This window comes from Polypterus senegalus, chromosome 2 (genome assembly GCF_016835505.1).
Source record: "Polypterus senegalus isolate Bchr_013 chromosome 2, ASM1683550v1, whole genome shotgun sequence".
Lineage (NCBI taxonomy): Eukaryota > Metazoa > Chordata > Cladistia > Polypteriformes > Polypteridae > Polypterus > Polypterus senegalus.
In genome coordinates, this window is record NC_053155.1 from 264613698 (window position 1) to 264626887 (window position 13190).

Consider the following 13190-nt stretch of genomic DNA (forward strand, 5'->3'; position numbering starts at 1 on the left):
CGCACTATGCCCTGATGTTTCTTCAGAATTTGCTACATATAATATTTTGCTGCTACAAGTAGCGACCTTTTCTTCCCACAATGTATTATTGCCTAAAGTCCCCAATAAGGTGAAGCTAAACAAAATCAGTAGCTAGCCAAAGGTGGATGTGGATCGGCGATCACCCACCCACTCAGAGCCTTCGCCCACATAATCAGTTTTCAAATTTAATATATATATATATATATATATATATATATATATATATATATATATATATATATATATATATATATATATATATATATATATATATATTTTGTAAGACATTAATATTTATTTTGGTGGTATTAGATTTTTATTTTAACGGCTGGATGTTTGAATTTGTGTGCGGCCGTCTTCAAACGTTGTGTGCATTACTGAGCAGGGTTTTATGTGTGGATCCCCCTCGTTCGGCTGCTGATGGTCAAATTATCTGGGTGAAAATTTATATGCCACCCTAGTTTCATATATGACCACCCACCAAGAAATTTCTGGCTACACTACTTATTTGCATTGAAAATATATTTATTTTTCTGTCTCAATGGCATGACAAGCCTATTCCTGCCCATTTTATGCTGTAACATAGTACAGGGTTACTAGTCGAAAAAGGTACATTCTCTGTTCTAGCCAACAAAGTGAGGGAAAACAGACTGTGAAAATTAATTCTAATCAAAACTGTCTGAGATTAGTAGTAGATGTGGAGCTTACCAAGATAAACTAAAGTTAATTCAGCAGAGACAATGTAAGCAATATTTTGGACAGACTTTGACTGTTTTTTTTTGGCAGTGCTAATTCCATTAAGGTGGCTCCAATGCTTGATGACACCTTGCATCCGAAATGTTGTAATGTTTAACCGTGAAGAAGAAGTGACATATTCAGTATCTGCAGATGTAAAATGATGACATTCCATGTCTGGAATTCTTCATTTTGTGCACAGTTCTGTTGAAATGAGTAGTAATACCTCTCTTTGGGGATTTTGGCAATTTTCCTGCTTCTTTATTAATTCTCTCTATGGTTGGCTAATTTACTGAAAACCGCCAAATTACTGAATGTTGTCGTTCAAAGATTAGTTCCTAAATGACTAAATTAGTCTGAAACACATGGAGTGTTAGATAGCAACCATTTTAAAAAGTAACAGAATTTTATTTAAAAGTTGTTTTTTTATATACAAGGACAACATCGAGAAAAGTACACAAAAATGACATTTAAAACTGCACACGAGGACACAAAGGGTGTAAAATGGACTGGTGGTAACCTTAATATAGGGAATAACTAATACAGATTGAATTTTGAGTTGCTTTCAGTCGTGGAGTCCATAAGTTGCCACCCAGGTGCAGGACACAACGCCACCCAGTATGTGGTACCCATCAATCACAGGGAACACGAATCCAGACTTTAAAAAGTTTAAAAATTGTCATTTAACCTTTGGGAATTGGGAAGAAAAACAGGAGTGCCAGAACAAAAAACCTCCCCAGACACAGGGAGAACATATAAACTACAATCCGATAGTATGTATGTCTTTAATTCAAACCCATGTTTCTGAAGCTTTAAGTTAACATTCTCAAAATTAAAAACAGGTTATTGAAGATATTCACTGACATTACAAAAGAATATGCAATGCACAATATACATTCAAATGGCATATGCTGTACACATTTATTTGTACAGAGATATATTGATAAATGTCAAATTTTGATGCCAGTTAAGGTACCTGGGAAACCCAAATTTTTAGTTGATTGAAACTTTTATAAAAGTTAGGGATGAGTTAATGAGAGCTAGAGCAAAAACAAACTAAATAACTAAGACTAGGCAAAAGAGGCTGTAGGGAAAAAATTAAGAAAGAAAAATACACAGAGTGAAGATAAAATATCCAGAAAAACAACATATGTGTATTCTTGTCAATCAGTGGAGAGGTCTAGTAGTAAAATAAACTGAGTCAAGAATAGATTATTTAAAAAAATATATTTGGATTAAAGAATAAGTTTGGTATTTTTCAAGGTGAAGTTATTTATTCACAAAAATATACTGTATATGCATTTGCCTCACAAAATTTGTTCTAAAATTAAGTCTTTTCTGTAAATTTAAAGAAATACTTACAATAGGGGCTACGGGGCATGGGAGAAAAGCTTAAAAACTTTCAAATATGTCAGTTGTTCAAGCCAAGACAGTTGGTGAGTATTGATCCATGTTTTGTGGCTCCACAAACATTTTAAAATACTTCATACATGTTATTTTTAACAAAAAATACCAATATTATGAGATTCAGCAATTTTAACAGTACTGTAATGTGGTTTCCTCTCGATAGACCAAATCAAAGTAAACCTTTCATGCTACATGACTGGTTTTGTTTTCTTTTATCTCCATATTTATGTGAGAATTCACAGAAGTGAATAGCAAATATTCTAGAATACCAGGAATATGCAATAAAGCAATTTTGTTGTCACAAAGATGCATCAGAAACATGTTAGGCATAAAGTAAGTTTTTAAGCCTTTTTCTTTCTGGTGGTGTTCCGTGCCCCACAGCCTCCACTGTAAGCACCACTGCAGCCATCATCATTTTTTTAATGCTCAAGTTTAAACCACAGTTTTGTATGCCAAATGCATATATACAGTGTAAGTGAAGAAATAACTTGGACTTGAAAAATCCTGAATTTATCCTTTAGGATTTCAGTCCCAAAAATGATTTGTTGGTGCTGTACACTGACAAAGATTCAAAGAGAAGGAGATAAGGCAGGCAGTGGGCTCCATGATGCATTTATATCCCAAAACTATATCTGAGGTATCCAGCTACCCTCCAGGGCAAGACAGTAGAAATGCTGGCCTGTGCTTTGATATAGCAGGGTCTGTTCAATACAGAACATTTAAAGATAATGCGCAAAAAACAAAATAGCACACTAGCCAAACAGACAAATCACAGCTGCATTGTAAAAAAGTAAATAAAAAATCTGAAAAGAATTCAAATGAATGGAAAGATAAACAGGTTCTATAAACACTAAAATAGACATTTAAATAAAAGGGTGAGAAATGACACAGACAGGTCAAATTGGAGGAGCAGGTTGCATACGGTTGTTTATCAATAGGACTGGTAATTTCACATTTTCAGTTATTAAAAGAAGAAGGCATCAGAGGTCTAGAAATCTTCTTTGCATAATGGAAGAGGCTAACATTTCCACATAAAAGGTTGATGTGACTTTTCTGAGTGCTGAAGTAATAAATCTCAGACTGACAATGATAAAGTTAGAAAATGCTGCAACAGACACTTAAATGAAAAGGTCCAATATTATATTTATCATCCAAAATCCTTCCCAGAGACCAAGACCTTTTCCCAGTATAAAGATATTATGGTATTACAGACTCTGATGAACTGGCCATTAAGTGAACTTTGGCCAGGCTATCATAAAACAGAATTGAATAAAATGTATTCTAGTAACCATTATTGTACTAGCAACCTAGATAGCCGGCATTAGGGAGTCTCCACTAGGAATCTTCCACACAACCACATTTTTCCAATTTGTACTAAGGTGTCATTAGAAACTTTACTGTTGCCATCTTTTTTTAAAAACTACAGCATCTTTCAATAGCATTTGCTTGTTCAAAGCTTGCTTCCTTTTACTGGACAAAACAAGCATATTGTAAATTCAAATTAGCTGCTATATGGTTTTTGTGACATTAGGTATTACAGGGCCATTATTGTTACATGTACAGAGTACAGTAAAATTCATACTTGCATGTAAGCCACATGCCACTTTTGGTTTTATTGGCATCTCTTACCAAAATCAGCCTTTGGTGTTTGCTGAGCATGATGTTCTTTTAATTAAAATAAGTTTAAAGTCAACTTTCATTTCCATGTAGAAGGTAGCATCACAATCTTATAGCACTAGGTTCTTTGTCCACTTGTTGGTTGAAGATTATTCTATGCGTATTTTACAGTAGATAATTTGCTCTTTTGGGTGTGCTGGATAATTTCTATCTCCAATTGTTAACTGCTTTATTGAACATACAGTAGATATTGAGAAAGTATCACCCATCCATCCATTATCCAACCCATTATATCCTAACTACAGGGTCACAGGGGTCTGCTGGAGCCAATCCCAGCTAGCACAGGGCGCAAGACAGGAAACAAACCCTGAGCAGGGTGCCAGCCCACCGCAGGGCACACACACACCCACACACCAAGCACACACTAGGGACAGTATCATTCTCTTTTTTAAATGTTATTGCATCTAGGACATGGCAGTATCCAAAGTACCAATATACTAGTACATGATTTTCCATTAATATTCAACTTTATGACATGACATAGTGTGCCAGGTCTCATTGTCCCATTATGGACTACTACAGGGGTCCTCAATCACAGTCCTGGAGGGCAGCAGTGGCTGCAGGTTTTTGTTCTAACTCGGTTACTTAATTAGAAAGCAATTCTTGCCAATAATTTGATTTCATGGCTTGTAAGTGCTTTAACTCTGTTATGTCAGGTCATTCTCATATCCTAGATTTTCTTCCCCTTTCTAAGGATATCATCCAAATGATTTGAAGGCTAAAATGGAGGAGTACTTCTCAGTCCTTCACTTTTTTCTCTTCACTTTCCTTCCAAGTATTTAATTAAACCCAATAGTGCATGATAAATACACACAGAGGTGTAAATGGTAACCAGCTGAAAGGAGAAATTACTGGTGTCTCTTGTCATTTGCATGTTATTGCTAATTAGGAACAATTAAAAACCAAGAATACAGCTGTTTAAGGCTAAAATAAGCAATAAGGGTTAAAATTGTAATGAGCGAGACACCTAAAGTGAAGTAGAAGTGTTACTTGAGCAATAAGTGCTTCTAAAGGCGCTTTTCCACTGCATAGTACGGCACAGCACGGTTCAGTACAGCTCACCTTGGTTCGGTTCGGTTTGCGTTTCGACTGCAGTTTAGTACCGCTTTAGAGTGGGCGGGATCATTCACGTGTAGTTATAGTTGCGCCGCCTCTACTGCTCGCTCTTCATTTTTTTTAACTTGTCCCTACACTGTTTGTAAGTCCGATGGTAGCCATGTGCGCCCAAGAGCTTAGCGACCTCCTGAAAAACTTTTTCATTCCGCGTCGCCCCATCCAGCTCTCACTGGATCCGCTCCTCGGCTACCAACAAGAGGAACGTCTGTACTTCCTCAATAGACCACGAAACAGCCATTTTTGGTTAAAACAAAATGGTGCGTCCGAACCTTCGCTGGCTGTGCTAAAAATCTAGCGGGTCTCTTGTGTCTCGTGTCGCAAGTTCAGTGACGCAGTAATGACGATTTTCTCCGGCCAATCAGTGACCAGCAGAGTTTACACGCCACGCTTTGGTAACGGTTCGGCACGCTTGGAACCTCGGCTGAGGTGGTACTAAAAAAAGGACCAGGTACCAGGTACTGTTCCCAGTGGAAAACCCCGCAAAAGTGAGCTGAACTGAACTGTGTCGTGCCGTACTATGCAGTGGAAAAGCGCCTTTATTAAGCAACTGGGTTGAAGCAAAAATCTGAAGCCACTAAGGCCCTCCAGGACCGTGATTGAGGACCCCTGGTCTACTAGTAAATGCAATTTGGGTGAAATACAATAATTAAGTGTTTCCTTGTGAATACATTAGACAGTACCATACCATGCCATTTCTAAGCCCTTTTAATCCTAGGCAGGGTGGCATGGGGCTCGAGCCAAGCCTAGGCCGAAAAGCAAGAACAATCCCCAGGCAGGATGCCAGTCCATTGCAGCTCACACACATGCACACACAGACTAGGGCCTGCCATGAAACGCAAAGAATCTGACAAATAACACCACTGATCACTAGGAATTTCACATTCAAGTTCAGATTCATTGCAGTGTGCCTCAAGTGCCCAGAAAATCCTGCTCACAAGATTTATCATTTAAAGAAAAAAATTAAACTGTAAATAGCTTAACCATTTCTGTTGCTGTAAACATGTGCAGGCTATGCAAACATTTAAATACATTAAATAATAGCAATAATAATGTATTGTCGGGCATGAAATACTAGGATAACACACAAGATTTAATATAACAAATCTTAGTCTAAACAGAAAATGTAAATTTCAATAGTGCAGTTGTGTCTAAATCAATTTGTATCTTAATGCTAAAAGACTGAAGGGTTATGAATAGTGAATGACAGCATATAGTATAATATTGACATTGCCTTTTCCATCCCATGAAATAAATGGAGGTGAGAGAACGCTAGATGTGGCTTAGGCTTAACCATTTTCTCATACAACTCATTTAGAGACTCGCCTTCTCATTAATTACAGCAATTAAATAATTATTGATCCTTCTCTTGGTAATTGTTGATTTTAAGATTACACTTGAAACTACAGTAGTTTCTTGCCTGCTAGTTTTCTGTACCATGGCTCGTTTTAGTATAGCTTTATCATTAACAATTTTCTGAGCCTCAGCCAGTAGTTCTGCCCAGCATAATTAAGTCCAGAGACCTGAAAGCCAAGTGCAGATCACAGTCACTTAATTAACCCTCTTTGCTCCATTTGTGAAAGATGTATAGAAATAACTGTAATGCATACTGGTCTTGTAAGTTGGTATATGCCAAATATGCAACAATAATAGTAATCCATAGAGTCAGCAGAATGATATCACAACAGAACAGTGACACCTAATTGCTTTAGTAAATTAATTAAAAAAGTATATTCACTCAAGTATAAGGGAAGGCAATTTTCATTTGGTTTCAGAAATTGCTGAAAAACAGCTAGCAATTACAAATTCATATTCTAGAAATACCTGAGTCAAAACGCACTTTAAAAAAATGCTTGCTTATTTTTGAGTTCTAGATGCCTTTAATTTACAATAAGAGAATAAATTAGGTCTACAGTATTTTGTCCAGTTAAATACAGACACCAGCAAATGCAATTTGGTCATTCAATTACTAGCTCTTTTTAAAACAGTTTAATGAAGATGAATCTGAGGAAAACATATTAAATTTCACACAAGAATATTCGATGTATGTACAACCTCTGACTTTCTTGGAAAAGCCTTCACGACTAGTTGGTTTGACATGAAAATTTTACATATTTATTGAGATCTGATGGTTTAATAATTATAAATCTAACTCACCATCTGGCAGCATATTACATACTGAGGTATTTTTAATTACTTTGTCCTCTCCCTTGGAGTTGGCCTGAGCAACACTGAGAAACTGAACAAACTGAGAAGCATATCAGCATCTTCACGGTGGTAAATTAAGTTGAGACTTCTCCATAAACTGAATGAAATGGATATTATGTTTGTGACCCTTGACTTTTGTGGAAATGGTAAGCTGTTCCTGTATTACTGACCATGGAAATTTATGTAACCATGTAGAATATAATGCCATTTATTTGCAATTGTGATTTCAAAATGCACACAGACTTTAATTACATGTGTATGTGATGGTAGTTAACAGCATATGGATTATAACCATCCAGCTATATTCATAATTGGTAGGTATGGAATGTGTAATACCAACAATATCTGCTAAAGTTGAGAAAAGTACATCTTTATAACATAACATTGATGTGAGAATAATATCTAAAAAGCCAAACATCATGTGCGACATAATAAAACATTCTCAATATCAGAAGAAAAAAACATTTAAAACCTGATTCTCTTTAAACTGTATCTTTTCTGCTATGCCATTACAAATTTCCATTTTTTCTACTGGAAAAAATTGTGAGTGGTTGCTGGGGATCACTGGAGAGTAATGAAGTCTTGTGAGTAGTGGTGGCTGCACTAGTAGGATGCTGCATTCTAAAATGACTGTTGCATGTTTTCTTGTATTGATGTGTTCCTAAAGACAAGAAGAGACTATTGCATTCACACCAGCGGCACCACTGTTTTTAGGGCAAGTGAGGTACTGCCCTCCCATCTCCTAGCAGATTGTGGTGTTGTTTCAAAAATTTTAAAACTGGTAAATTCACCTAAATAATTTCACATATTGCTAAAATATTTATTGCAAAATCAGATTAGCCATTAGTAGTTGCGATTTCTTAATTAATAATAAATAATTCTTTATTTTATTTGTCACATACATAGTTATATAGGACAACACACAGTGAAATGCATCTTTTCGTATACCCCTTGGGGTCATGGAGCAGGGTCAGCCATTGTACTCCTCCCCTGGAGCAATTGAAGGTTAAGGGCCCAGCAGAGTAGCATTTCTTTTGGTTGTGACGGGGATTTGAACCAGCAACCTTTGGGATGCCAGCGCAGCCTCAGAGCCACCACTCCGCCCCAAATGGTAAATTTGGGAAGCAGCTGACTTGTCTAGAAGAATATTCCATTTTGGAGTGTATGAAAGTTTCTTTGTGCCTGACACAACTAACCTGTTTTTGGGTTGCCTGGGTATGCCCTTCCACCTTGCAATGTTCTTGGTGTACCTTTGCTAAGGTGTGCGCAGGTATAGCCTAAACATTTCAGTCCTCCTTGTGGGGTATGAATGAGTCCTTTTAAGTGAGCCACTGGTTGATTTTTTTTGTCACGCAATTTATATGACGTCTACTACTTCCACTTCTACCCCATAAATTGCCTTAGAAAGGTGCCTGGCTTAACTGTGTGGATCTGCTTAACTACTTAACTTAAAGCCAATAAGAATCCCTGTTTTTTCTAAAATACAGAATGCGCTACAATTTTTACATTTAAACAAATAAATACATCTTAAATTATAAATACATTTAAGTCTCACAAAGTAAAAAACGCAACAAAATACAAAAAATGAAAGACTGCATGCCAATCTTCCAAAATAATTATGGTTAACCCCTCTTTTTGTGACAGCCAATGATGTGCTGCCTGATGGAGCCCATGCTGTATAAAGGGTTAACATCAACATCGAGTAAAGCCATAGACTCTTCCCATTTTTCTTTTTTCCATTCTGTCGTAGTACGTAAAACATGAGCTATTCAGAAAAACGAGGCTCTCTTGTGTTTGCAAAGTCCAAAATCCCCTTTGGTTCCTTGTTGCTGCATTATATGCATTGTACTTCCAGATGACCATTCATTGTTTGTCAGCTCTCATGCACACAGAGCCAGCCCCTATGATTAAAGACAAATGGGTTTGCTTTTGTCAGAGTGAGTCGTGGACTAGTTGGAGTGAATTGCTGGGCATGTCACATTATGCAACTGCTTCATGGGAGTGCACTGCCAACTGCCTCTGAATCACTAAGATTATGTACATAAAGACAATGACTGGAGATCACTAGAAAAGCTGCATCATGTGACATGGCCTTAAGCAAACTCGTTTCCTTCAACTCTGACAGCATTTCAGTCATGATGTACAGCATTACTCTAATAATATAACATCTGTGCATGTGACAGTGCAACAAATGCTTTTGTAATCAGTTACAGTTAAAAGCACTACATTGCACAAACAGAATTACCTCTATAAAAGTTAATGGACTTGTACAAAGTAAGATATAGAGTATAAAATAAAATGACTCCAGAGGAAAAAAAACAATCTCCTTATGTTTTCTCCTTTTGTCTTCCCTTATCTGTTCTCCATTCCTGCAGATTGTTTCTGTAAATTAATACCTCCATCCATCCATTTGCTGTAGCTGTTTTTTTAGGATTGCAGGGAGTCTGTCTGAAAGGAGCCAAGTGCAGGTGCCAACCTTAGATGAGACACCAGTTTTCACACATAGACACACATCCATGTTTATGCACATCAAACAATTTGTTTGGACTGTGGAAGAGAACTATAAACTCACAGAGAACATGAAGACTCTATACAGATGGCAACCAAGTGTTCTGAGCTGACGTATTATAAATACAGTAAGCACTGTCTATTAAAATAATAACACAAATTCAGCGGAAATGTCATGTATTGTTAATTCAGACATACTGTATACACTTAATCAAATAATGCTAAAAGACCAGAAAAAAAGAAGTTGCACTACAGCATTAAAACAGATGTTTTATATTTAGCAGTTAATGTGTAACACAAAAACAGAAGGCAATAACTTCTATAGTGAGAAAGCCTCATGGTTTAATACAGGTGTGTGACTTAACAGCAGTGTCTGAAGACAATAAGGTCATCTTATTCTAAGTCTGACCTTGAATCTTGGATCATTCTCGGAGTGGATCATGTTGAGTATTGAGTTACAGTACATTTAATTAAATCAACCAAGAATTCTTGAAAGGACCTATAATTTATTCATTACTTGGTACTGCTTGTTTTGTTTCGTTTTTGTATGTTAATTCAGAAGGACCCTGTATAACATGTCCTGCCAGATATTGTAAATTGATTCCTAATACGTACAACATGCTTACATGAAACTGATGATGGTACAAGTTGAAAGAATCGGGTGATAATATCTGTAGTGTGCAGTAAGTATTGTGGTCATTGGTAACAGCTTTAGTCTGGCAAACCTCGACACCCTCAGCCATTTCACTGCAGTCATAAAGTCATTTGGATAACTGATGCTTTATGTACTGTATGACAAGAGAGGGGCATGTGTGAGAGAGATAACTGGAAGTATTCTAAACTCTCCCTACTGCAGGTGAAATCACTCATATTTGAATTAAAACAACAATTGTTTGGCATGATGATGCCATTTATTTATGCATTAGGGACAAAACTGAGAAGAATAATAGATAAACAGAAAATACATGATTGATTTCAGGAGTGCTTAGAATGCAGTGTAAAGAGAATAGTATGTTAGTTGCTTAACAATTTTTCTGTAAGATTTTGATACTCTGGAATCAGACAGTTTGCCTGGGTTTATATCTATCATTACATTACTGCATGCTGAATGAATCCATAACTGTTTTCCGAAAGATTTTTAGTGCATGTGTTTCTTTTTCTATCAGATTTGAGATTTAGACTATGAAAACCACAAAACAAATCTCCTTACTTAAGCCTTTACTTACATGAAGTGTTTACGAAACTTGTATAAAGTTTCACAAATCCACTTCCTTCTTCTGTCCCCCTGATGAATAATGTATAGTACACAAAGACACATTTCTATTTTAATTCAGGTACACCGTTCATCGAATGAGAATTCTTCCTGGTGATTATACAGGGTGCAGCAGAAATAACTCCCACATTTCGAAAAATCACTGTGGGGTCCCCAAAGCAGGTAGAGGGGTGTGGTCCGTTCCGTTAGGTATGGTACATAATAGTTTAGTCGTCACCATGCCGTGGTCGGGTGAGCATCGAGGCTTTGTAGTGGAGGGTTTTTTCAAAAATGGCGAATCTGTATCTGCGACGCAGAGGGTGTTTCGCATGTGGTTCGGTTTACGTGCTAATGAAAATGTTCCAGACCGGAAAACGATTTTGCTCTGGGTTCAAAGAGTAAGGGCAACAGGAGGTTTTCAAACATCGTCCTCATTCCTTGGACCAACTAAAGGAGGCTATTCAAGAAGAAACTGAAGGAATTTCGCCCGACATGCTAGTGAAAGTGATGGAAAACTTCCAAGAACGGCTCCAAATGTGTATCAGCTGTCAAGGCCACCATTTGGACAATATAATTTTTAAAACTTAAAGTAAAAAAACTTTTTTATATCTACATTTGGGAAATAAAAAGTTTTTTCGTAGCATTTTTTTTCAATCCCTCTTTGAAATGTGGGAGTTATTTCTGCCGCACCCTGCAGAGTATGAGGGTGAAGTGCATTGAATGAGATGCAGTGATGTCCTATGTCTGCTATGCAACTATTCTTTTCATTTTTTATGCTTGTAGAGGAAAACTATACATTCTTTGCAGTCACATGTTATAAGCTAATATTGGAAAATTTGATTGCCTCGTGTGTGATTGTTGGGATGGCAATCATTATCGTATCCAATGGGAACATGAAAGACCACTGAATAAGGAAACTACTGTATTTTGGAGACACAACTTTTTTCTAGAAATTTTAGAGTAACATATGACATATTCTGTAGTATTTTATGAAGCTATTTGGTCATTTTGATCAAATGGAAAAATACGAGGCCACATTCTACTGCATGACACATGGCCAGCTAGTAAAGAATTTGTAGCAGTCATGTGATAATAAATGTGGGGGACTTGAAGGGAGAGCACATGGCATGCTTTAGACTGTGTAAAACCAGACTCTTGCTATAATAGCTTGCACACTGCTGCTTGGGTTTGAGGATCATACTGTAAACCAGCATTAAAGTATCAAGCTGTGTCAGGACTGGAAAATGTCTATTTGCTGAATGCATGGGGCAGCGGCAGAATTTAGTTAAACGCAGAGAGACATAATCAGTAAATCATAAAACAAATAACCAAAACTCAATAAATATAAAAAATATTGTAGTGAAGTACAGAGAGCAAAAATTCAAAAACCAATAAACACACATGTAACCAGGACAAAAACACTAATCTTACATGGTAGTCAAAAAGCACAGCCAAAATTCATTAACAAAACGTTTTTCAAAACAACAATGGAATAATAATTTTAAGGTTTGAGTTGAATTTAATCCAAGACCACTAGGAAGTTAATGGGTGGGAAGATATGATATGATATGTAGCATACATTTCTGCCTGTCCTTCCCTAACAAAGTCATAGCAATCATCAACAAAAACTCCTCAAAATGGTGGAGCTCATAAGAAATGCAAAATAGAGTTGGAGAAGATTGTTAGATTCCTTGATCTCTAAATAAAACAAAGTCTAAATAATGTTTTGAGGTCGAGAACTATTTCTACAAAATTGAAAACAAACGCCTGATCATGAAGGTCTGTTACTATGCAACATTCTTCATACTACAGGCACATGAAGGGAGATGCAAGAGGGGGCTAATAGGAGTCTGACTTTCTGAAATCAACTAGTAGTTCTCCCACCGATTTGGGATTTTTACTTTATAGTGTTTGTCATATTTTTATAGATTAAAAGTCTATTGACTGACTCGTGCCTGTTTTTTCAATTTTCTTTCAGTCTCTCATCTCTTCCATTCATGACACCTTTTACCAAATTGATGTTATTTAAACTATGTAACATACCGTATTTGCTGGTCACCCTAGGTGAATTTCCCTTTTCCTTTCCTTTTAACATCTTCAGGGTGTATGAGAGAGGTTGGCTTTCTCAGCAATCACGATTAAATTTACACATTTCTAAGTAGTATGACTAAACGTATTTCATTTCAAGATTTTTAGGGAATGTTTTCATATTTAGTGGTATCATTAGTAAAATTTGCACAATATGTCTCCGCACAATATTAGGAAATCC

At 36.6% G+C, this 13190-nt stretch overlaps 1 protein-coding gene across 2 annotated transcripts in view; it reads right to left on the reverse strand.

The window, feature by feature from the left end:
- atp8a2 (ATPase phospholipid transporting 8A2) overlaps positions 1-13190 on the reverse strand; it is a 439065-nt gene that overhangs the window by 281481 nt on the left and 144394 nt on the right. The gene's annotated exons all lie outside the window — the stretch shown is intronic.